We start from the raw sequence: 23,076 nt of genomic DNA on the forward strand, positions 1-23,076 counted from the left end.
CCATCTTGGCAATGCCTCTGGGCAGCGATTTCAGAATAACAAGACCAGCTCCTATCTAAATGAATGGGCAGAGAGTCAGACATGCACTTTCACTGGTCACCAGGACATAAAAAAAGCAAGTATAGAAACAGCAGTGAAATATGATAAAAATCGCTGCAAAAGTATGATGACTTTGCCCCCAAAATAAGGTTTAAAACGCCTTTTCCCCCACAGGTTATACCTTTACTACGCATGCGCAAGGGTTCCTCAACTGTGCGCATAGGTCAGTGGAACCAGACGATAGGCTTAAATGTTTCCCTGGCTTTCCAGCGGGAGGGGCGGGACATGTGCACACAACCGCCATCTTTGCCGTTATGGGTTTTCCTTATATAGTTGTATTGAGGATTGAGGAAGTGGCATGTCTCATAAACTGTCCCTCATCGAACTGTCCGAAAGAAGTACTGGTGATCCGAAAACCGATGCAACCGGTTCTTGACTCATGAACAAGTCAGTCTGTTGTTCGTTATCTGGCTCGGCTCGGTGTTCATCTTCAGTTCTCTCTTCACAGCAATTCAGTCAGTGTACTGTTTGAGTGCATGCATTACTCCGGGATATTGGTTTGTTTGAACTCAGAGGGAGTGTCAGACACATTAAAAAAGTTAACAGCTTAAGTCATTTGTGGATTAATGTGTATTGGAAACGCAAACCTTTTCAAACGATTCAGTTCGATTTGGTGAACTGGTTCAAAAAGATCCGGTTACAACGAATGATTAGTTCACGAACCTGATATCACAAACTGCTTTGTTTTGAACTCTCTCACAACAGACACTGAAGAGAAGACAATGCTGAATAAAGTCGTAGTTTGCTATTTTTGGACCAAAATGTATTTTCGATGCTTCAAAAAATTCTAACGGATCTTCTGATGTCACATGGACTACTTGATGATGTTTTTCTTACCTTTCTGGACATGGACAGTATACCGTACACACAGCTTCAACGGAGGGACTGAGAGCTCTCGGACTAAATCTAAAATATCTTAACCTGTGTTCCGAAGATAAACGGAGGTGTTACGGGTTTGGAACAACATGAGGGTGAGTTATTAATAACATAATGTTAGCAGGTAAGAACGATGGTAGACCAGGGAGGGGTGCAATTGGAAGTCTTTAATAAAGAAAATAGTCTTTCTCAGAATAAAGCGAACAAAAATCACAGACTTCTTTCAGCCCAAAACAGAAATGGCCAGACGACAGGGTCTAAGGAAAAACGCAAATCTCCACGAGGGCAGAGGCAGGGGCCCCGGGATGTCAACACCCAGTCCATAAACAGAGGAGGTCGCCGGCGGTGTGAAAGGCCAAGGACAGGTGCAGCACAGGTACTCTGCAAACAGGCACAGCCGGATATTACGCAGTCCAAAGACAAAATTACTCACAGTAGAAACAACGACAAAAACCATCCACGGACAGGACAGGACTTGGGAACAGGTGTGTCTCACGTAAGGTCATCGAATAATCCGACAATGAGACAGGGCTAGAAAGAGAGAATAAGAAGCAGAGACAATCAAGGGCAAAAGAGGGACAGGTGAGGGAATGAAAGGGGAGACAGCTGAAAGTGATAATGAGCGGAGGAGTGTGCGTGATAGAGTGAGTAAGTGATCACAAGAGGGAGACAGAGAGAGGGGAAAAGACCAGGATCATGACACATAATTATGATTTTTGGGTAAACTATCCCTTTAACATGCTTTGAAACCCAACAAAAGAATGTGATTCCATGGTTGATGGTTCTCATTTAATGAACACAAATTAAAGCAGAAGACTAACAGTAATCATGCAAAATTAGATGGTGAATGTAATGTAATAATGTAACTCTCTGCTGTTCAAACCTATTTTTTTTCTTAATGCTAATCATTATGGATCTTGTGTTAAGACTGCTTTTCACACTTTATATGGGACAACACCCTCTTACGCACCCAAAGAGAAGGAGAGTGCCGCCCCACTTACCCACGATTCCCTGACAGGTGTTGGGGTTGCTCTATGGAAAGAGTGTTGAAAGCAAGTGTTACCGCTGGTGCTTTCCTCCTGCTGTACACACTTTCTCAGCTCACAGTGAGTTTATGCACATTTCTCAAATAATTAACAAATAATTGACACGTTCATATCACACTTTATGCAGATGTGCACACCATTAACCATTGATTGATTTTTTTGTTTGCTGTATGTGTGAGAGTGTTTCTGGTTTTGTTTATAAGTGGCAAAGTTTGGCTTTTAGATGTAATTAAGCAGTTGATCATTTTGTTTGTCTTTGCGTTTGAATGTGTTTGTGCATACAAGTTTAGAAAAACAGGCTGTTCCGGGGTCTGCCTGAAAAGCAATTGTTCATTACTTAAGGGCAATTTTAAATAAATATCTTAACACAGATGCATTCCCTTCTCATGTATTCAGAATTTCATATGCTAAAGTACAAAATCAGAAACTACTATAAAAAGAAAAGTAGTCAAAGAAGTCATGACCTGTTTGCACTAATTTTACTAATTTTAAGTTTTAAGAAAGAACCTGAAAGTGATGATGGTTGGTTCTTGGACAACTCTTCTGATAATTAGTTTAACTGCTCTGTCAGAAATCTTGTGTGGATCACCTGGTCGTGGCCGGTTTGTGGAGAAATTATGATCTTTCCACTTCCGGATTACAGCCCAAACAGTGCTGACTGGAATATTCAGGAGTATAGAAATCCTTCTGTAACCAAAGCCATTAGTATGTTTTTCTTGAGAGTCTTGAAAAGGTCTTGAGAGAGCTCTTGCTTTAACCCATCATGAAATGTTTCTTGTGTGACACGTTGGTTATGAGAAACCTATTTATAAGCCATCAGTTGGGACTAAACCGACTCATTTTAAATTCCAACGACTTGGATTGCTTTCAAATTACTGATAGATTTTCCCTGTGTCATTCTACTTTATTACACAGAACTTAATTTCTTAATTTATTTGTATTGTTTTCTTTGTATGTATGGATTACTTGGGTTGCTACAGAGACAATTTCATGTCAACAGCACCTTTAGAAATATATTAACCAAGATATGTTCAATACTTATTTTACCCAATGTAAATTCTAAACTAAACCAGTTATGTAACATCACATAAAAAAATACAAGTAGATTTAACTGAACTTCAGTGCCCTATGATGGGGTAAGTTAAAATGCTGGCTCAACTTACTCCACACTTTGCCCTATAGTTGCCATTTTCTACGAAACTAACTAGCTTACCAACTGACCATATGCACAATTACTTCCTAGTTTTAGATAAGCCAGCTCAGTCATTTGCAGTCAACTGTAGGTACTGTGCCATAAGGGGAGTGCCCTTTGCTCAGTTTCTCAACATAATCCATTAGTCTAAGAGGACCAAATGTCCACATATACCACTTCAGGAATGACAAACACAAATGTTTGATTTATGCAAGGGAATCCATTAAATCATGCAGTGAGTAATTATTATGATTGACAGTGGCAAGCAATGAATCATCTGACGAGACGGTGTCAAAATAAAGCTGTGCATTAATTGATTCAGACTAAATTTAGACTTACAAAACTACAGCAGCAAGTTTGTGTTGGATAAAACTTAATGTTATTATTAAATCAAATCTAAACATTTCAAAATATTTAATGCATTCAATAGTTATACCACTTTATTTAATTTGTATTTAACTATATGGGTATTTAAATAATTCGGCATTATAGGCTGTCGTCTGGCCTTATTTAACAGATTAACAGGAAACACCTTGCTGTTTGTTGTTGGTGTCTGTACTGCGTTTGAGCTCTGTCACTATATTCTTTTTATCGACTATTTTTATCTTACAAATCAATATTATACACCATCGTTTCAGTTTATATAACGTGTGAATATATCCTCTATTGCATTCTACAACAAAAACAATCAGAGCGGCTCGTTATTACTAGTTTTATTTTGATCTCCTGGGTCCGCTATTAGCTTATAGCCCCGTTAGCATTAGCAAGCGTGGTTGCTGCTAACTGCGCTTACATTGCTAATACTCTATTCACACACATTACCATTGCTGTACTCACTGTTACTTGCTTTAATGGCAGATGAATGTCTACCTTTGATTGCAGGTGAGGACACGACAAACTGGAGGCCGTGGAGAAGCAGATTCGCGACCTGGAGGTGAGGCAGGCCCAGCTGAGACAGCGGAGAGCTGCGCTGGAGTCATCCCGGGCTGACGTTCACAAGTCTGGGGTAAGTATTTAGTGCACTGCTAACAGTCCCACAACGTCTACTCCGTGTGTTTCTCTGCACAGGCCTGGTGCACCCAGGACACGTTCTTCTCAGATGTCCTTCACTCCGGCGCCGGGACACCACGGACCCTGGGTGCATCCACAGCGGAGGACGTGAACCAGGCCCCGGGCGACGACTTCTCACCCTCTGGTCTTTGAGATCTCCACCCGAAACCGCTATGCTCCCCTCCGCGAGATGGGATGTGAGCCAGGCCCCGGGCAACGACTTCTCACCCTCTGGTCTTTGAGATCTCCACCCGAAACCGCTATGCTCCCCTCCACGAGATGGGACCCAACGCTGTGATCATCGGAGACTCCATCATCCGACACGTCCGTGCTACATTAGCCGAAGGTAAAGTGCACACTCATTATTTCCCTGGTGCTCGTGTTCTAAATGTTTCTGCGCAGATCCCCGCGTTCCTGAAGGCCGACGAGAGCCCCAGAGCGGACGTGCTTCACGTCAGGGTTAACGACACCAAGCTGCGACAGACGGAGGCGCTCAAGAGGGACTTCAGGAGCCTGATTGAGACGGTTCGCAGCACGACACCCGCGGCGACAATCATCGTGTCAGGACCACTACCCACGTATCGATGAGGATACGAAGGTTCAGTATACTTTTTGCTTTAAATGAATGGTTGTTGTCATGGTGTAAAGAAAAGAAACTGCTATTTGTTAATAACTGGAATCTTTTCTGGGAGCGTCCTAGGCTGTTTCGCGCTGATGGCCTGCACCCCAGCAGAGTCGGAGCGGAGCTGCTCTCTGACAACATCTCCAGGACACTTCGCTGCATGTGACTAGTAAGACAATTCTCAAATAACTATTATGATGAGTTTTGTTCCACCCGCTTAAATGATAAAAGCACAATTATTAAGACTGTGTCTGTTCCCCGATTAGTGAGATCAAAATATAAATTTAGTGTAGGATCTAGAAAAAATCTTATTGTGATTAAACCAGAAACATGTAAAGTAAATGAACAAATACAATTTTTAAAGTTTATGTCCCCTTCTATTTTCAATATACATGTTGCCCCTTGGTAATATTATTAGAAAATACGGAATTAGTTTCCACTGTTATGCTGATGATACTCAGCTATATATCTCAACGAGACCAGATTGAACTTCTAAATTATCTAAGCTAACAGAGTGTGTTAAACATGTAAAAGATTGGATGACCAATAATTTTCTCCAATTAAATTTGCATAAGACAGAGATATTAATTATTGGACCAAAAAACACTACACAGAATCTTGTAGATTACAATTTGCAACTAGACGGATGTACTGTTACTTCCTCTACAGTCAAAAATGGGTGTTATATTAGACAGCAACTTGTCTTTTAAAAAAAATCATATTTCCCATGTTACAAAAACTGCATTCTTCCATCTTCGAAACATTGCCAAGCTACGAAACGTTACCTGTTTCTTATGTAAAAAAGGTAATTCATGCATTCATGACCTCTAGACTGTAATATTGTAATGTACTGCCAGGTGGTTGTCCTGCTTCTTCAATAAAAAAGCTACAGGTAGTACAAAATGCAGCGGCTAGAGTCCTTACCAGGTCAAGAAAATATGAGCATATTACCCCAATTTTACAGTCTCTGCACTGGCTACCTATTAAGTTCCATAACAGTTACAAATTATCATTACTTACCTATAAGGCCCTTAATGGTTTAGCTCCTGCGTACCTAACTAGCCTTCTACCACGTAAAAAAATCCATCACGCTCCGTAATGTCACAAAACGCTGGACTTTTGGTAGTTCTTAGGATAGCAAAGTCCACTAAAGGAGGTAGAGCTTTTTCACATTTGGCTCCCAAACTCTGGAATAGATTTCCTGATAATGTTCGGGGTTCAGACACACTCTCTCTGTTTAAATATAGATTAAAAATCTCTTTTGCCATGCATTTGAATTAATGTATCTTAAATTGTGACTGCAGTTGCATCTGATCAAATGCGCATTCTTATTCTTTAGCTTGGGTTAAACTAATTAATTTTACTTTGTTGAATTAGCAGCTATGCTAATGATGTCTCTATTTATTTCTATGTTTTGCCATGGGATTTACATCCCATGGTAACTAGGATTTACACAAGCTCCAGTCTGGATCCAGAACACCTGAGAAGAGATGATGCTGACCCTGAGAGGACCTCAGATGATGCTAACCCTGAACAGAACTAACAAATATTGGTACAAGTGTGAATGCATCATATAATAATTATTAATTATTAATTATATTAACGATTTGCATTGTAAAAAGCACTATACAAATAAACTTGAATTGAATTGAATATGTATTTAAATGACACGTGACTTTGTGACTTCCTGCACTTGCTATACTTTATACTTAAGTGCGGTGAAGTACTAAATTAGTTATAATATTTATTTTATAATAAATCAATAGACATGAAACTAAATAGGGAGTTCATATCGCAGATGCTATCTCGTGGTTATAATGATAATTTCATTTTCGTCTTAAAAAGTCTTTATTTTTCACCAAGAGACACGTTTTTGGCACATATCTTCATGTCCTCTTCATGAATGAAAAGTGAACCTTTGATAAAGTGAATTTTACTGCATGAATTTTACAATTTTATATGATTTTATAAATTTTTTCATGTCTATGAAGGTAAGATATTGATCACAATGTTGTTTAAGAGATTAGCCTGACTGCCTACAGTTATGATAGTGTTTATTTTACAGCATTCAAACTTACATTTATGTGAACATTATGCGCTCTGTGCATATGTTCAATTCAAACTAATATTTAGATTTGCCTGGTTTTAATGTTGTTGAATCACCAATACGCATTTAATATTTCTAGATCTGTATAAAATTGCCTTTGATGTAACATCCATGTACACACTGTAAATCTACTTTAAACATTACAGTAACAATAATACAAATAATATTTTGAGTAGTTTTTAAGGCTTGATTTTTCAAAGAAACCGGGAAGAAAATCGTGTAAAATCATTATAAAAAATGTATTAATTTATGACAATGAATTTAATATGATGAAATGTGCTAATTTATTTAAAGTCTATTCTCAAAAGCCTCTGAATTTGAGTAAGGCCTGATTGTGTTTGTATTTATAATTATTTGTATTTATAATTATTTTGTACAATTTAAAGACAGTCTACAGCCAGATAGCTCAAGTAGAAATATAAACTTTGCATTAGCAAAGTTACAGCTCACTGAACAAAGCATCCAATTACAAACAGTTCTCCATAATTAAGCTCTACTCTTCTGCACAATGGTAGTGATAGAAACTTCAACATAACAGAATTTTAAATGTGAAACTGAATATTTAATATTAATGGATGTTTCCCTTTACTCAAATACACATAAATTAGCACTTAATTTCAAAATTTATTTTCCTTATTCAGCCATATGCAGAGCATGCTGGAAACTTCTTAAAAAATGGCTTTAAAACTGGTTTTATTAGTGAAAAGTTCTCAATATTTTCTATACAACACTGAACCACAATGTCTTCAATAAAATGAACTTTATTTTTAATTATCACCATAATTTTTTCAAAGAAAATTTCAAGACCCATGATTCAATTTTACAGTGTACATTATACCCAATATGTTACCCTAAAACCTGCAGCTTACAGCTTTACTAATGAAAATGACAAGCTCTGGAACTGAAATTGCCTTTTTCCCATTTGTATGCAAAAATCAGACCGATGTGATTTTAGTCAGAATAAAGCATTTACCATATTTTTTTAAATTGACAAGTTTATTATTTTGGTCCAGCTTTTAAAGTGCACGTGACCAGACTAATGGCACTAAAATTTAGTTCAAATGAGATCCAATAGTGCTTGGTAATACACAGCAGCAAACATAATTTCAAAAGTGAGTATAAAGTAAATGCTGCATCTGGAGTTTCAGTACCGAAAGCAGGCGGTGACACTCAGTCTTTGAGGTTAAACATGTTTCAGCAGTTCTTAAGTTGTTCTCTGAGAATGTCCAATATGTGTCAGAATATCACTTAAAAAAAAAAAAAAAAGCCTCAAACTTCTTCATTTCGAACTGAGACAAGAGCTGTTTAAGCAACACCCCCTGCTTTGTTAGAGAACTGTTCCTATCAGAGAGCTCCAAAGACACACTGCACACAGATCATCACATCTGTCTGTAGAAACAAGTGTTAACCCTCCAGGGGTGTTGAAGACACCCTCCATAGACTGTTAAAGACAGTAAAGTGAAGGGTGAGATATGTTGGGTAGACCGAACAGGAAATTAGACACTACATGACAGACTAACAACTACATGAATGACAGTTTAAAACTGTGTTAAAAAAGTGTTTTTACAGTAGAAATACGTGTATAATTCATCTAATGACAAGAACAACAAATAGAATCCTTCTACAAGAGGGCATTATATACAACTGGACACAAGCATTTTTGGGAAGGCACAGAGATGAGCTTCATCTCACAGATGACTGAATTTCCAAACATGGGGAAATGTACTAAAGTTCCAAACTTTAGAAATGAAGCACGCTTTCAAGTAAGTTGCACAATTCAGGCAGAGCTTCTGTTTTTATTTACTTTCTCGTTTAAGCAGTGAGCACCACTGAGCCTCAAAGCTACTCAAAAATTTACAGATATAGTAGTATAAAAATACTTCATATTATACATAAAAATGTAAATTATTTTAGGCCTGTATTTAAAAGAAAAAACTAATTTCATCTAATACATGATTTTTTTAAAACAAAGTAAAAAAAGACAACAAAATAGGTGTGTGTGTGTGTGTGTGTGTGTGTGTGTGCTGTGTAAATAAATTATGAGTGGTTTAAAAAAAGATGATGTGATGACACCTAATTTTAATTTACAGTCACTATATACTGTAAAGACAAAGTATTCCTAAAATGTAAACAAAGATAAACATTATGCACTAAAATGAGCACATAAAACATTACAGTACGTTTAAACTGTTAACATATTGTACAGTACTAATTTAAAAAAAACCTTTGTGGCGGAGACATACCATATGTGACATATATACCGTGTACAGAATAATTCATAAAATCATAGCGATAAAGTACTGTTTTTGATAGTGATTTAGACATTTTATTTGTGGTTTCTTTTATTTTCTGTATCCTGTCACATCATCTAATTTAGTTAATGAACTGTAAAAGAAGCAAATCCATTCACAAATGTAACAATGTTGTGATTTTAAATGGCTGACAGAAAAACACTAGACAAAACTTGACTATGGAAATATTGTCAGTGTAAATGCAATGCTGTGGGAATTTTATGAGCAAAATATCTAGTAAATAAGGGTTTTTTTATTTTTTATTTATTTTTATTTTTTTGCAGTGTATTACACCAAATTCTGTTAGAATACTGTATATAATTTAATTAAAGATTTGCCCTGATGGAAAAAACTCTAGTTTGGAAGACTGATGAATACAGCAACATAGTATACAATGAATTAGTTCTGCTTAAATAAAATGTTTTGTATTTATATTAAAACAAACAAACAAACCAAGACAATCACATGAAGAGCAATTCTACATTAAGCTCAATATATAAATGTTTGATGCTTGAACAGAAATTTCATAAACTTAATGAAACTAATCCCCTAAATAATTACCGATAATAGAATATTTCTCCTGTGTCTCCTATGACTCATTTTTAATTCATGTGTATACCTCAGCATGTGTATAATATGCACATTAATATATTCATCCATACAGCCAAAATGGCCTACTGTAAAAAGTAAAACATTGCTGTATTTCGTTTGATATATATTTTTTCCTTCCAATAGCCTAAAATTATTAGGTTGTTAAGTAAAATTACATTTTGTAATTTGTACGTGTCTTTCAATCTATTTTCTTAGATTGATACAATATAAACTTATAACATAACAATGAAATTCAAATTAAACATTCGATCAAACGACTTTTATTAGATTAAGCAGTAGCGGTTTTAGGCACGGGCGAACCGGGCAGCCGCCCGGGGCGTCATTTTTTCGGGACACATTGGGGGCGGCAGCACGAGTAGATAAACAAAAAATCCTCTGTGTCGCGAAGCGGTTTTTCGTCATTTATATCATTTCACTGTGTGTGGAATTGGCAAATTGGCGCTCCCTGCAGCTGCTGGCGCCCCTGCTTGCTGAAAATATCCACTGAAGCTTTGTGTTGTGAGAGAAGTGTAAGGGAGTGGGGCGAGAGGCGCGTGCGACATTTCACCTCTGGGTCTCTCTCAAATGGAACGGACAGGGCGGGGGTGGACGGGGACGGGGGATCCACACTAGTAATATAATTAATAATAGGCTAAAGTCAGTCACACACCCCGACTTTCTTCCAAATAACGCACATTTCATTCATAATGTTATAATACAGGCCTATATACAGGCCTATAGTTCCTGCAAATGAAACTAGGTAATACAAAACGATTATGCGGTCATCAAGGTGAATTGGTTTAGTCCTGACTTCTGGTCCTGAGTGACAGTTGGGGGGATGGGAAATCTGTTGATTGTCGAGTGCCAAATAAACAGAGATGGAGAAGAAAAGGTCAAAGCCAGGTGCCCAATTTCGGAAAAGAAGAAGAGGAGAAACGAGCAAAAGATAAAGGTATGCAACTATTGTCTCTGTATGATTACAGTATCCATTTCATGAATGAAGGGCTAATGTTAATTGGTGGTGGGTATAACTCTTTGTTAGCATTTTTGCTATGATGCTTTAAAAGTGTGTCATGCCTATAATTTGAGGCAGTAACCTAATGGTACCTCCATGAAAAGTTAGATTGATATACAAATTTTGGTTGAAAAATATCCTGAAACCCAAAAAGTTTTTGTTTTTGCCTAAACATATAATTTAAAGTCATTTTATTTTTTAAACAACTGAGTCCCAGTGACCATAGCATAACGTGAATAAAATATAATTTTTCAATGTATTTGTTTTACTATTTGTTTCTATGCTCTAAAAAATGTGATGACATGGGGGGAAAAAATGAAATAAATAAATGTTGTTTTTTTTCGGGTCTAGGAGGATATAGCGTGTAATGACAGACATTTAGTGTGTAAGAGCATGTTTATGTAACCCTTCTATTATGTTTTGAGTCAATTTGACCCTAGGCTGTTTTAGCTTTATAAAACATTATCCTATGGTCTTTTGATTTCAAATTCAGTTAAATTGCAATTTCAGGGGCACTTCTAAAATATTTTGGAGCATCCTCTACCACTGGTCAGGATGAGCCAACCACCTCCTCCGCTACAAATATGTCTCCACAAATATCTGATATTGAGGATGAAGACCTCTTTGCCTCTACTTCTACCCAGCATGAGCTTTCAGGTGTGCATATCGTGTGTGTGTGTGTGTGTGTGTATGTGTGTGTGTGTGTGGGCTACAAGACAACTGCAATTTAATGTAATTTTAATATTTCTGATAATTTATGAGTAGGACTGTGTTTTTTCACTGCTATGTGTTTTGAGTAATATGCCAATATGCTGTCTGATAGAAATGCCTGGAGCTGAACCCCCACTGAGCCCCACTGGCCCTCACATCTGACTGACAGGATTCGGACTGAGCTGGTTCACAGAGGACCAAGTAAAGTGCCACCTGGCTTTGTTTTCCGTAGGAATGAGAGTAATGTGAGAAGTTGCTCGAAAGGGGTCTCGCCCAGGGTGTATTTCAATGTAGAACCGCCACTGAGATTAAGCATGGTTTGCGCATGCATACAGATGAAAACTCGAGAGAAAGTTCTGGAAGAGACCGAACGCAGCTGAAGTCGGAGGAGGCTGGTTATCTGCTGAACAGCACGAAGTGAACAGGACACGTTTGTCAGGTAAGGGAGGAATTAACCAAAATTGCACGTCTACGTGTCCTTGCCCTTTATTTCAGCACTCACACTATAATTTTTATAAGGTGACTTCCTTGGCACAGTTTTACTGATTGCCAGGTTAACGTTAGCTAATGGCAGTGACCTTTAACATAAGCGTTTACAGGCTAGCGCTTTTACGTCGTATTTTAATGAACAGACAGATTAGAAGTTATTATAATGTTAATTCTGAATGTTGTAAAAAAAAAAGTTGTATTTATGACTAAGGCTTGAGTATATTGCATTTCTTTGCCGACAGTTAACGTTAAATGAATCACCTCAATATGCGAGTGACGCTCAGAGTTTAGGCTAACTGTCTCTGCTCCGGTCACTCAATGCCAATACGAACGTGGATTTTATATGTTTTCAGTTTTAAATTTGCGAAGGCAGGAAATGAATGTGAGGAAAATTTATTTACACTTTCAAACTGTAAAACTAAAACGGATTAATGTTTGGATTTGAATTTTAGGAAAGCTGCTACTTGGTAGGCCTAGTTCCTAGTGCCAGTTTTGGTTGTCTGTCAAGTTTTCACTGACACTAAGTAGTTTTTGCCATGGGGTCAGGGGGTTGGGGTCAGTAGGTGATTCGTGCATTCCAATCAGTACTGATTGCACAAATGATTACATGCTGCATCCCAATTCACCTACTTATACTACGGCCTAAAAGTATGTGGTGAAAAAGTATATACTTTTGAGTGTGTAGCAAAAGAGTATGCAAGCTTTGGGACATACTACTTTGTCATCTTTAACGGACGGATCTGTCGCATGCATCCTCTCACCATAAACTGGCCTGTCAATTATCTTATCACAGTTAAAATCCTCCATTCAATCTATTTTAATTTCCTACCTTTTCGGAGAGAAATGTTATAGCACTTGCATTTGCCAATAATTATAATTATAATTAATAAATGGATTTTGTTCAGGTCGTGGACATCAATACAAGGAGGGAATCCATTCTTAAATGTTTAATCATCTACTTTGGTGAATCTGTTCATCGTTTCATCAAGGAAATTCAGCAACGTACATTGCTCAGCCATCCACGCACATACTTACATACTGGTAAGGGCAAAAAAATTTGAATGGAGCCTAAGTTACAAAAAAGTGCAACTCATGCATTATATTCATTACACAAAGTAAAATATTTCACGCAATTATTTGTGCTGCTTCTGTTGATTGCAGCTTATAGCTATGTTCACGTATATGCACTAAATACCTGGTTGAATATTTTGGCCTCCTTTTGCATGAATTGCTGCATCAGTGTTGTTTTCTATGGAGGCAATCTGCATATGGCACAGCTGAAGTGTTATGGATGCCCAGGTTGTTTTAAAAGTTGTATCAGCGATTGCAGGCCCAAACATAAGAGATCATATTCATCCCTGCGATCCGCTAGCTGCACACCCCATATCAGGCCGTCAAAAAAAAAAAAAGTGTCTGTAGGCAGCTTAGGCTCCAAGTTCTGTACACTTAAACAATCGACCAAAAAGTGCTACCAACCACTGAAAACCAAAATAGTGTTCCAACCAATCACTGAGATGAACATGAACATACTTTTAAGCCATACATTTCTGTATTACACATCCTTGTTTTTATTGGTTCTGTGTGATATTTAAATTTTCTGAGATACTGAATTTGGGGTTGTGATTGTCTGTAAGCCACAACCATCAAAATTGACACACATATTTACTTGAAATATTTCACTTTGTGTAATGGATCAATGTAATATACAAGTTTTACCTTTTTACCTTGAATTATTTAAATTTATGAACTTTCTGAATATTCTAATTTTTTTATCCCACACGCAGAGAGAGAGAGAGAGAGTTTAAGACACACACGCATCAATCAGCATGTCACAAAGTTGATTCATGAAAATTATGTTTCAGGGAGGACATGGTTCAGAACGAGCTGTGCAAGCAGTAGTCCCTCATACACAAGCAGGCACACACACAACTGGTATCTCACACACATGCAGCGAGCAGAGGTGTCATACAGTTGAAACCAGATATTTACATACACTTCAGAAAAAGACAAAAAAAATTCTTTACTGTTGAACAGTAAATTCGACAGTAAGCTTCTGCTGTTTTAGGTCAGACTATCATTTGAAATATTCACTATCCTTGGCTGCAATTTAATTCGAAGTTTTGCCTCTACTGTTTTGACTAACTTTCTTTTCATCGTCTAGTCCCCCCTTACTCAAATCTTACCCTGGAGGTCCAATGCATTGCAGAGTTTAGCTCCAACCCTGATTAAAGTCACCTGTCGGCCATTTTCAAATGATCCCAAAGACATTGATTGACACTGATTAGCATGCTCAGGTGGCATTAGGGTTGGCAGGATAGGGTTAGCACTAATCACTAGTCTGTGAAATTATAGCTGGCTAGCAATGGAACTTGCTGAACCTGCTTTTCAACTGTTTATTCTCTCTCTCTCTCTCTTTTTCTCTCTCTCTCTCTCTCTCTCTCAAGCAGGGATGTCATATAAACACATCAGGCACACACATAACAGGGTCTTTCTCATATACATGCAGCTTATGAAATGCAAAACAAGCAGTGGTGTACTCATTTATGCTCACACAACAGGGGTTACACACTCATTCAGTTCAGGAAATGTAGAATAAGTAGGGTGTCTCTCACACACTCAATTGGGTCTGGTCAGCACTCTTTATTCATTACTTTGTATTGTCTCGCCAGGATAAGCCAGGTGATGGACTGGAGCAAACAATGGTGTCTTAATCAGTGACACAGACACCAGGGTTCTCATTGAGTCCACAGAGGTCCCCCGTAAGGTGTCCTCAACCGCAGCTGTAGGAATCAATGCTATTTGGACTGACATATGTGCTAAACCTTGAGTATCAAAAAGAACTGAAAGTTTTTTCAGGAAGTTTTAATGGAACTTGACACAAGAAAAATTACCCCAAAAATATGTCGCCTCTGCACTCTGCTGCATAGTCAATGACTGACTGACAGCCTCCATTTCAGTACTTTGATGAACACAGGATGGCAGAAATGCTTTCACCCCAGTCTCCACTACATTGTATTAGTAGTTCAGTAGTTGTTTGTTGTTTACTGGATGTGGCAATATCTATGTTTTGTATTTGATTTGCATTCATTTCTTCTGCCAAAAATGTGAATTCCTGAGAGAAGCAGACCAATTGGTTTTAGGTATTTGTTCTTATTTTTAATTCTTGTTCTTATTTGTTCTTGTATGATATATTCACATTGTAATACTGCTATATATGAAATTTTAACTTGAAATCAACTGATCACTTGATCTCACTTGATCCCCCCCCCCCCACCCCAAAAAAAGTCTAATCTTAAAAACCGTGATTTTCATACAAATTTTAATAAATCTTTAAAAGAGAGTTTGATCTGACTAATTAATCTAATTTATATATACTAATATATTGAGAGAATTTAATATGTTTAGATTATGCCACTTGTTAAGCCTTTTATATTACTTGCAATGAATACATATTTCAGATTGAAGAAAATTGCATTTAGATCATCACCTTTTTTTTAAGCCAATTTAAAATATTGATTTACACCAAATTCAGAAAAGATTTTGCAGGAAATAAAGTCTGTTAAAAAACTTTTTTTTAATTTTTTTATTTAAGCAAATTTAAAATATTGATTTACACCAAATTCAGAAAAGAGTTTGCATGAAATGCAGAACTGAATGGTTTCTGAACATGAGGTCAATGTAAAATCTTTATTGTGAATAGTTACTTCATTTTATTTTATTAAGTTAATCCAATGTTTCACTTTTTAGTGTAGTAATTGATACTTTAAAGAACCAACTTTGACGAAGGCATCAACACTTACAGTTTTTTCGATTGCTAAATGACAGTGAGCACAACTGGAGCTACATGTGCAAAACTCTAACTACTGTCTGCACTAGCAACAGTCACTTGAGCTAAACAGTTCACATCACCTTTGCTTCAATATAGTAATTTACAGAATTACAGTAATGAGAAGGTAGAAAAAAAAGGTAGAAACTAAAAGTACATACTGTAATTCGAACAAATAATTTTCAGGGCTAATCCTGAAATTGCAATCAGCAGTGTTTGAAATCTCTTCTGTCTTGAATGTGTGCTTCACAGTTTTGACAGCAGTGTGTTAGCATTTGAACAAAGTACTGAAAATCCACAGTGTTGAGCGGGTTGTGGTTTAAGTCGTGGGATATGTGTGTAGAGTTTTGAAAACTGTGTTCAAGCAATGAAAAACGAACTAAAGTTTGGTCAACATGTACTGCTGCTGTGCAGAATGTAGTTACAGTTTTGCACATGTGACTCCAGTTGTGCTCACTGTCGTTTAGCAATTGAAAAAAAACTGTAACACCGCAATTAAAAACAATAAAGAAAAATTAAGAGAGAGAGAAAGAACTTACCCAGATGAGCACAGCAAACAAGACAGTTGCACGGAAGACACAGGATTGGAGTAAAAGATGTTGACCCATAGTGAAAAAAAAAACAAACCAAACGATTTATGTTATTTCTTAATTTGGTTAATTTCTCAGATACTTCTGTATCTAGAAAAACGTTCTTTCGTGCAGGATGAAAACGATGCTGCTGATTCCTGCTTCAGGCGCTTTGAACATTTCTCATCTCGACTCTCTTTCTCTTCACTGAGTGATGGGGGCAGGATTAATACCGTGGGCGGGGCTGCCCATTGTGGTGTCTTTTTTGGCTTTAACGAGATAGTAACTTTTATAACGACACCAGTGGTCCACGTTGTCCACCCTTTCTAAAGTCCTGTTGCAGTCCAAAGACCACTCCAAAAATAGCACCAAACTTTGTAAAGAAATACCACCTAAGCAACATAAATACTTTATATTTATGAGCTAGATGCACACAAGACTTTAGAGTCTCATAATCAACGAGATACCAAAATTTTACATTAATAGATTTAACCAAGGCCTCTAAATCTCGTGCTGCGTTTGCGTATGACGACCACGGGTGGCGCTGTTGACGTGTATCAACCAATGACTGTATCAACAATGCAGGTCAGGATATAGTTAAAGTTTTTTTTGATTGCTAAATGACAGTGAGCACAACTGGAGCTACATGTGCAAAACTCTAACTACAGTCTGCACAGCAGCAGTACATGCTGACCAAACTCTAGTTCGTTTTTCATTGCTTGAACACAGTTTTCAAAACTTTTTAAACCACAACCTGCACAACACTGTGGATTTTCAGCACTTTGTTCAAATGCTAACACGCTGCCGTCAAAACTGTGAAGCACACATTCAAAACAGAAGAGATGTCAAACACTGCTGATTGCAATTTCAGGATTAGCACTGAAAATTATTTGTTCGAATTACAGTATGTACTTTTAGTTTCTACCTTTTTTTTCTCATTACTGTAATTCTGTAAATTACTGCAGACTATTGAAGCAAACTGCTAGTTTTCATTTACCTTAAAGAATTATTTTCTAAAAATGTAAAAATATCATGTGAAAGAATGTCAGTCTTTTCTTTTAAGAAAATATTACTTTGTATGAAGTCACTGAAATTGTTCAAACTGTAAAGATGAAAAGTGAGTATTTTCCGTGTTGGTGTTTGATGCTAAGTTTGATGTGTTTTTCCTCTCGGTGTGTTCTGAGTGACAGTGTGTGTTATCTCAGTGAGGGTTGTGTGTAGTGTTTGGCTGGACTGAGCCTGTTTTGAGCCATGTGTTATGTTGCATGGAATGAGTTTTGCAGGTGATGTGAACTGCTCAGCTCAGGTGACTGTTGCTAGTGCAGACTGTAGTTAGAGTTTTGCACATGTAGCTCCAGATGTGCTCACTGTCATTTAGCAATCGAAAAAAACTGTAAGCACCACTAGATGGAAGCAGGTACTTGCAGAATATGCAGTCTTTGTGTGCGTGTGTGTGTGCGTGTGTGTATATACAAAAAAAGCTTTATTCCTAAATAAGGAATTGAAACAAAAAGAAAAAGGAAATAAGGAATTGAAAGAAAGAAAGAAAGAAAGAAAGAAAGAAAGAAAGAAAGAAAACATCTTTCTTCTTCAATTATGTCAGATTCACAGACTGTGACACAGATCCTACTTTTGGAGGTGCGAAACATCCAGTATACTACGTGCTTGCATTTGCTTTAGGAAATGACGCAGTTGCTAATGTGAGTGCTGAGGGGACTGGAGAGAGGAGAGGGCACTAAAGAGCATCCCTCTCCATCCCATTCTACCGCGAGACACGTTGCCTAGGTTACACCTCCAGCCGCCACCTGAAGCGAAGCATCGCACCATCCGCCTCGCGGAACGAAAGACAATACCTCACACGTCAACACCTCTTGAAAAGCGCACAAAAGGGATCTCACGAAACAAAAATATACTCGGAAGAGGGGGCCGGAGCATATTAAGCCACGCACGCACTCAGACCCTCCTCGCTGTGATTGTCGGTGGAGAGAGGCGGGCTCATATGGAGGTCCGCTGCTCGGCTCTGCAGCGTCTCCCGCTGCCTGCTCTTCCTCCGCGCGCGTCTCCGCGAGCGCTGTGATGTGAATATTAATGATGCTGCGCGAATCTCCGCGCTCATTTCCACTGCTGTCACCCATCTGAGAGGTAAGAGCGCATCCGTATTTTGCCGTATTCGGAGAGGTGTGTATTATTATTCAATGTCCACTTCATGCCGTGGAAGCGCGCGTCGTGTTTTTAAGGATGCTCAGTCGACACAGTGTTGTTTTCAATGAAGAGGCGAAGCGAGTCAATGAGCGAGGTCTTTCAGTATGGTGCCTGTACGCGTATTTATGCTGGCTGTTTCGTTCTTAAAAACTACCTCATCTTTGGGATGGGTCATTCAAGCTATCACAAGTGGTCTTTAGTTGGTGAACACAGTGACTGGTGGTCAGTTGAAGGAAATGGTCTTTATGTTTATGGGGTCGAAAAACAGATATCAGTATTTTTATTGTTCAAGAAGATAATTTCACAGAACCCATTGGATGGATTTTTGGGAGATAGAGGGACGCATTTGTGATCCTTAAATGGAATTCAACAAGTGTAGACTGTCTCATTCTCTATGTACCTGATATTCTCCAGATAGGCTGCCATCCTGTGTGTGTGTGTGTGTGTGTGTAACTGATTGCTTGCCTATGTGTGTGGGGGCTCTATGCTGTCAGACTATTATATTTTCAGCGGTTTTGAGCATTTGTTTGAATAATTCAGACTTTGGGTCAATGTAATCTATTAATGCAGGAATTATTTTAAGAGGTTTGCTTTTAGTCAATGTATTAAGCCAATGAGACTTATATTGCATGGGGAGGGAGACTGGTCCAAATAATCCTCTGCCCATGATTTCAGTCTCTCTCTCTCTCTCTTTCTCTCCCATCCGTGGCCCTGTCTTTGTCATTTCTTTCTCTGAAATGTATACAACCAGTTAATCGCATCAGCTATGCGTTTCAGAGGTGGAGAATGAGACGGAGAGGTGGGTTTTTTTGGAAATCCCATTCATGGAAATCCAAAGGTGCAGCGCAATAATGGGCCCAGTCTGCAATTAATAAATAAATAAATAAACATTGATTTAACTCATCCAGCATAAAGCCTAATCCTCTCATACAGGAAAGCACAATGAAACATCAGCTCTATAGTGTAGGGCTGCTTTAAAGCAGGTAATCTCTCTCTCTCTCTTGCACTCTGTTCACTCTCATCAAAACTATTAATTTACAAAAATCAGCAAATGTTTCCTTTATGGATCCATACTCCTAATGTGTCCGAAATAAAAGGCCAACCGTTATTGTTGTTAAAAGTGTTGCTGACATATTAACTTTGTTTTAATCTCAGACTATAGTTCATTATAATGTGTGGGATGTCGAGTCTGTCTTATTTTACAGCGTGGAGGCCGTGGAATATGTCTATGTTTAGTTTATGCTGTTAATGTGTGTTCATGTGTAGCGTTTCGGGTAGGCTAGCTAGAGATTGCAGCTTTAAAAAGCTCAGTATAATGAATCTGGATCTCAGTGGAAACTCTGCGATAAATAGATTTCATATTTGTTTCAAACACAAAAGGCAGGAAATGTCTATAAATGTTGCAGGAGCCAGAGGGGAGCTGCGTTTCTCCTTTTTATTCCACTATGGATTGTGACTGCTGCATGGTCCCTTTGCGTGTCTGTGTGTGCGGGGGTTAGAGTGTGTATATCTGTGTGTGTGTGTGTGTGTGGAGGGGGGTGTTGATAGTGGTTCTATATAAACCATTTGCTGCTGAGTGTATTTGTTTCCATGGTTACCCCCATGCCAATGTAGATCACGTCATCACCAGACCAGACCTCTGCAGCTATTGTTTACTGATCGTAGAGGAGAAGACTGAACGTGTGTTCGACTTTAGATACCTTCTCCACAGACCTTAAGGTCTTCAATATTTTTTTGTCTAGCCTGTTGCTTATACTGCATTTAATTCCTGGATGTCTTGTTTGGATTCATGTCTCCTGCTATATTTTGACCACCTGTCATTTCTCTGTGATAGACACTCATGGAAGGATATTTATTCGAAACCACTCAGTGACTCCTGTTGGTTGACTTGGCACGAAGTGTCCTCTGCTTGTATCGCCATCTGTAGCGCTCCATACAGAGCTGCATGAGTAAGAATGATCCTCCACTGCTATACCATATATATTGACATTCTAATGCAATGCAAATAATCTCTGTTTTCCTCTTTTTTCTTCTCACTACTAGTTTGTATTAGGTCCCGAGAGAGGTGTTTGTCACTGTCATGTGAGCCTAACTTTGCTTTTTTATACAGTAAGTCCTTTATTGTTTCTTTATGAATTATTCTTTTTGAATTTTTTTTTTTCACAAAGATAATATTTTGGATTGTGGTGTGGTTTATGAATCTTTTGTATATACACACAAGTGTTTTTAGTGATACTGAAGATTAAATTATACATTTTAAATTGTAACAGTATTACACAATATTAGTGTTTTACTGTATTTTTGTATTTTGTCTCTTTACTGACCATAAGAGACTTCTTTCTGAAAAATTTAATTTTACTGAATAATAGTGCTGTATAGTTATCATTGACAATTGAATGCCGTTTGTAAAATATTACATTCTGATGTATTACATCTATAAAAATGAGGACACCATTATATGAGAATAAATGAAAACATTCAGGCATATCATAGTGATTAAAAACACTTTTGCTGAGTTATTATTGTATTCTTTGTGACGAGTAGAGAACACAGAAGTTATTAAATAACTTAAGAACAAAAAAACATATAGTTTTCCTACTAAATATGGAGTTCATGGCCCATTTCATCCTTGTTTTCATTCAGATACGTGTCTGCAAAGGCTGTTTTTCTTCATCTCTCCATTAGACCGTTTGTGGCTGGGATTTGAATGCTGACTGAACAAGTAGCATGAGATGATTATGCTTAGGTTTGATGAAAGACAATCTGTGAAGGGTGTTTACTTGTATGTGTGTGTGTGTGTGTGTGTTTCTTTCAACACAGCGATCTCTTCTCTTCATTCTGATCATTCAAGAGCATCCAGCTGCAACTTGAATAGAGCATAGGAATAAATAAAGTAATAATATTTATCAGAGAAAAGAGGTAAAGAAGAAGGGGGAGTTAAACATGGATAAAGGTGAAATGGACAGAAGAAAACCATTCACAGACGAGGGTTAGAGGTATTCAGAGACAGGGGTAAACATTAAAAAAAGATGAAAGCAGAAAGAAATAGGGAAAAGAAGAAAGGAGAAATCCATAGAAGAAAAGTGATGAGATGAAATGAGATGAGGGACAGAGAGAGATAAAGGAGTGAAAGAAAGGGGGACGGGTGTGTTTGTTGCTGAAGTGACTGTTTTTCTTGTAAATGCAACCTCAGTCTTTGTGTGTGTGTGTGTGTGTGTGTGTGTGTGTGTGTGTTGAGCTAGAGTATTGATCAGAGTGATCCACTCCAGCACTGAATGTTGACTCTACACTGACTCTACACTCTACACCCTTTTATACCAACCATGAATGCAGAATTATATATATATATAGTTACAATACTACCTATACCAAAATATTAAATATTATTAAGGTTCTTTAAAACTGAAGTTTTAGAATATTTATATTTACAAAAGATGTATTATATTTTATAAATTAAAATGGTCACTGTTTAGGACAAAGATTAATGTACATCAAAACTAACAGATGGCTAATAGCATCATTCTAGTAAGAACTAATGCTTTTTTAAGACAACTGTATACAGTAGAGTAGATTTAATAGCAGATATAGTTATTAGACCAATGACAAAACTGAAAGATTTATAGCAAATATATATATATATTTTCCTAAATTAACTATTATTATTTATCAAAGTAAAGCACTTTCCTTTTTACATGGACTTATAGATTCTGGATTTAACAAAATTATATTGACTGGTTTATTCATGGTTGAATCTCAGTCGGTGTTCATTTTGTTGAAACTCTGCTTTAACTTTGACAAAGCAGTGATATTGTACACCTTCAATTTTTGAAAAGTGATAGTCACTATCAGTGCAGAGTGAAGTGTTTAAATATTAAACACAATGTGTCATAAGCATTTCTGCTGTGAAAAAAAAGAAAGTGATAAAAATTTGATCAGCAGTAACTTTCAATTGATGTGAGAATATTTCAGTTTAAATGAGTCGACTTCAACTTGTGCCTTAACATGCTTTGAAACCCAACAAAAGAATGCTTTTCCATGGTTGATGGTTCTCATTTAATGAACACAAAATAAAGCAGAAGACTAACAGTAATCATGCAAAATTAGATGGTGAATGTAATGTAATAATGTAACTCTCTGCTGTTCAAACCTAATTTTTTTCTTAATGCTAATCATTATGGATCTTGTGTTAAGACTGCTTTTCACACTGTATATGGCACAACACCCTGTGTTAGCGTTATGTCCACAGCACTGTCTCATTTGCAAAGTCCACCTCTGAATGTGTCCTTCCTCCTACAGCAATGCCATGAATTATGAGACTGTACTGCAGAAGCTGTAGTGAACTACTCTGTGATTACATTCAGCTGCATTGCTGTTTGCTGTGTATTTTTAC

General features: G+C 37.5%; 1 protein-coding gene and 1 long non-coding RNA gene across 8 annotated transcripts in view; both read left to right on the forward strand.

Moving 5' to 3' along the window:
* The window catches only part of ptpn5 (protein tyrosine phosphatase non-receptor type 5), a 98,065-nt gene that overhangs the window by 61,723 nt on the left and 13,266 nt on the right, over positions 1–23,076 (forward strand). Inside the window, exons 1-4 of one of the 7 annotated variants that reach the window (XM_052559952.1) lie at positions 4,765–4,861; positions 4,964–5,054; positions 20,521–20,635; positions 20,730–20,795. The exons of 1 other annotated variant lie outside the window; for it this stretch is intronic. The gene's annotated coding sequence lies outside the window, so the exon portion shown is untranslated. Of the gene's footprint in view, positions 1–2,017; positions 2,082–4,764; positions 4,862–4,963; positions 5,055–18,163; positions 18,627–19,570; positions 20,406–20,520; positions 20,636–20,729; positions 20,796–23,076 lie in introns of those variants that run through there. 5 more of the 7 variants (XM_052559950.1, XM_052559953.1, XM_052559951.1 and 2 more) reach the window with 5 other exon arrangements.
* LOC127961030 (uncharacterized) lies at positions 11,852–15,280 on the forward strand. Its single transcript, XR_008154370.1, has 3 exons — positions 11,852–12,039; positions 12,995–13,130; positions 14,759–15,280. It is a non-coding gene; the product is annotated as an uncharacterized LOC127961030 (long non-coding RNA).

Source organism: Carassius gibelio, chromosome B7 (assembly GCF_023724105.1).
Source record: "Carassius gibelio isolate Cgi1373 ecotype wild population from Czech Republic chromosome B7, carGib1.2-hapl.c, whole genome shotgun sequence".
Classification (NCBI taxonomy): domain Eukaryota; kingdom Metazoa; phylum Chordata; class Actinopteri; order Cypriniformes; family Cyprinidae; genus Carassius; species Carassius gibelio.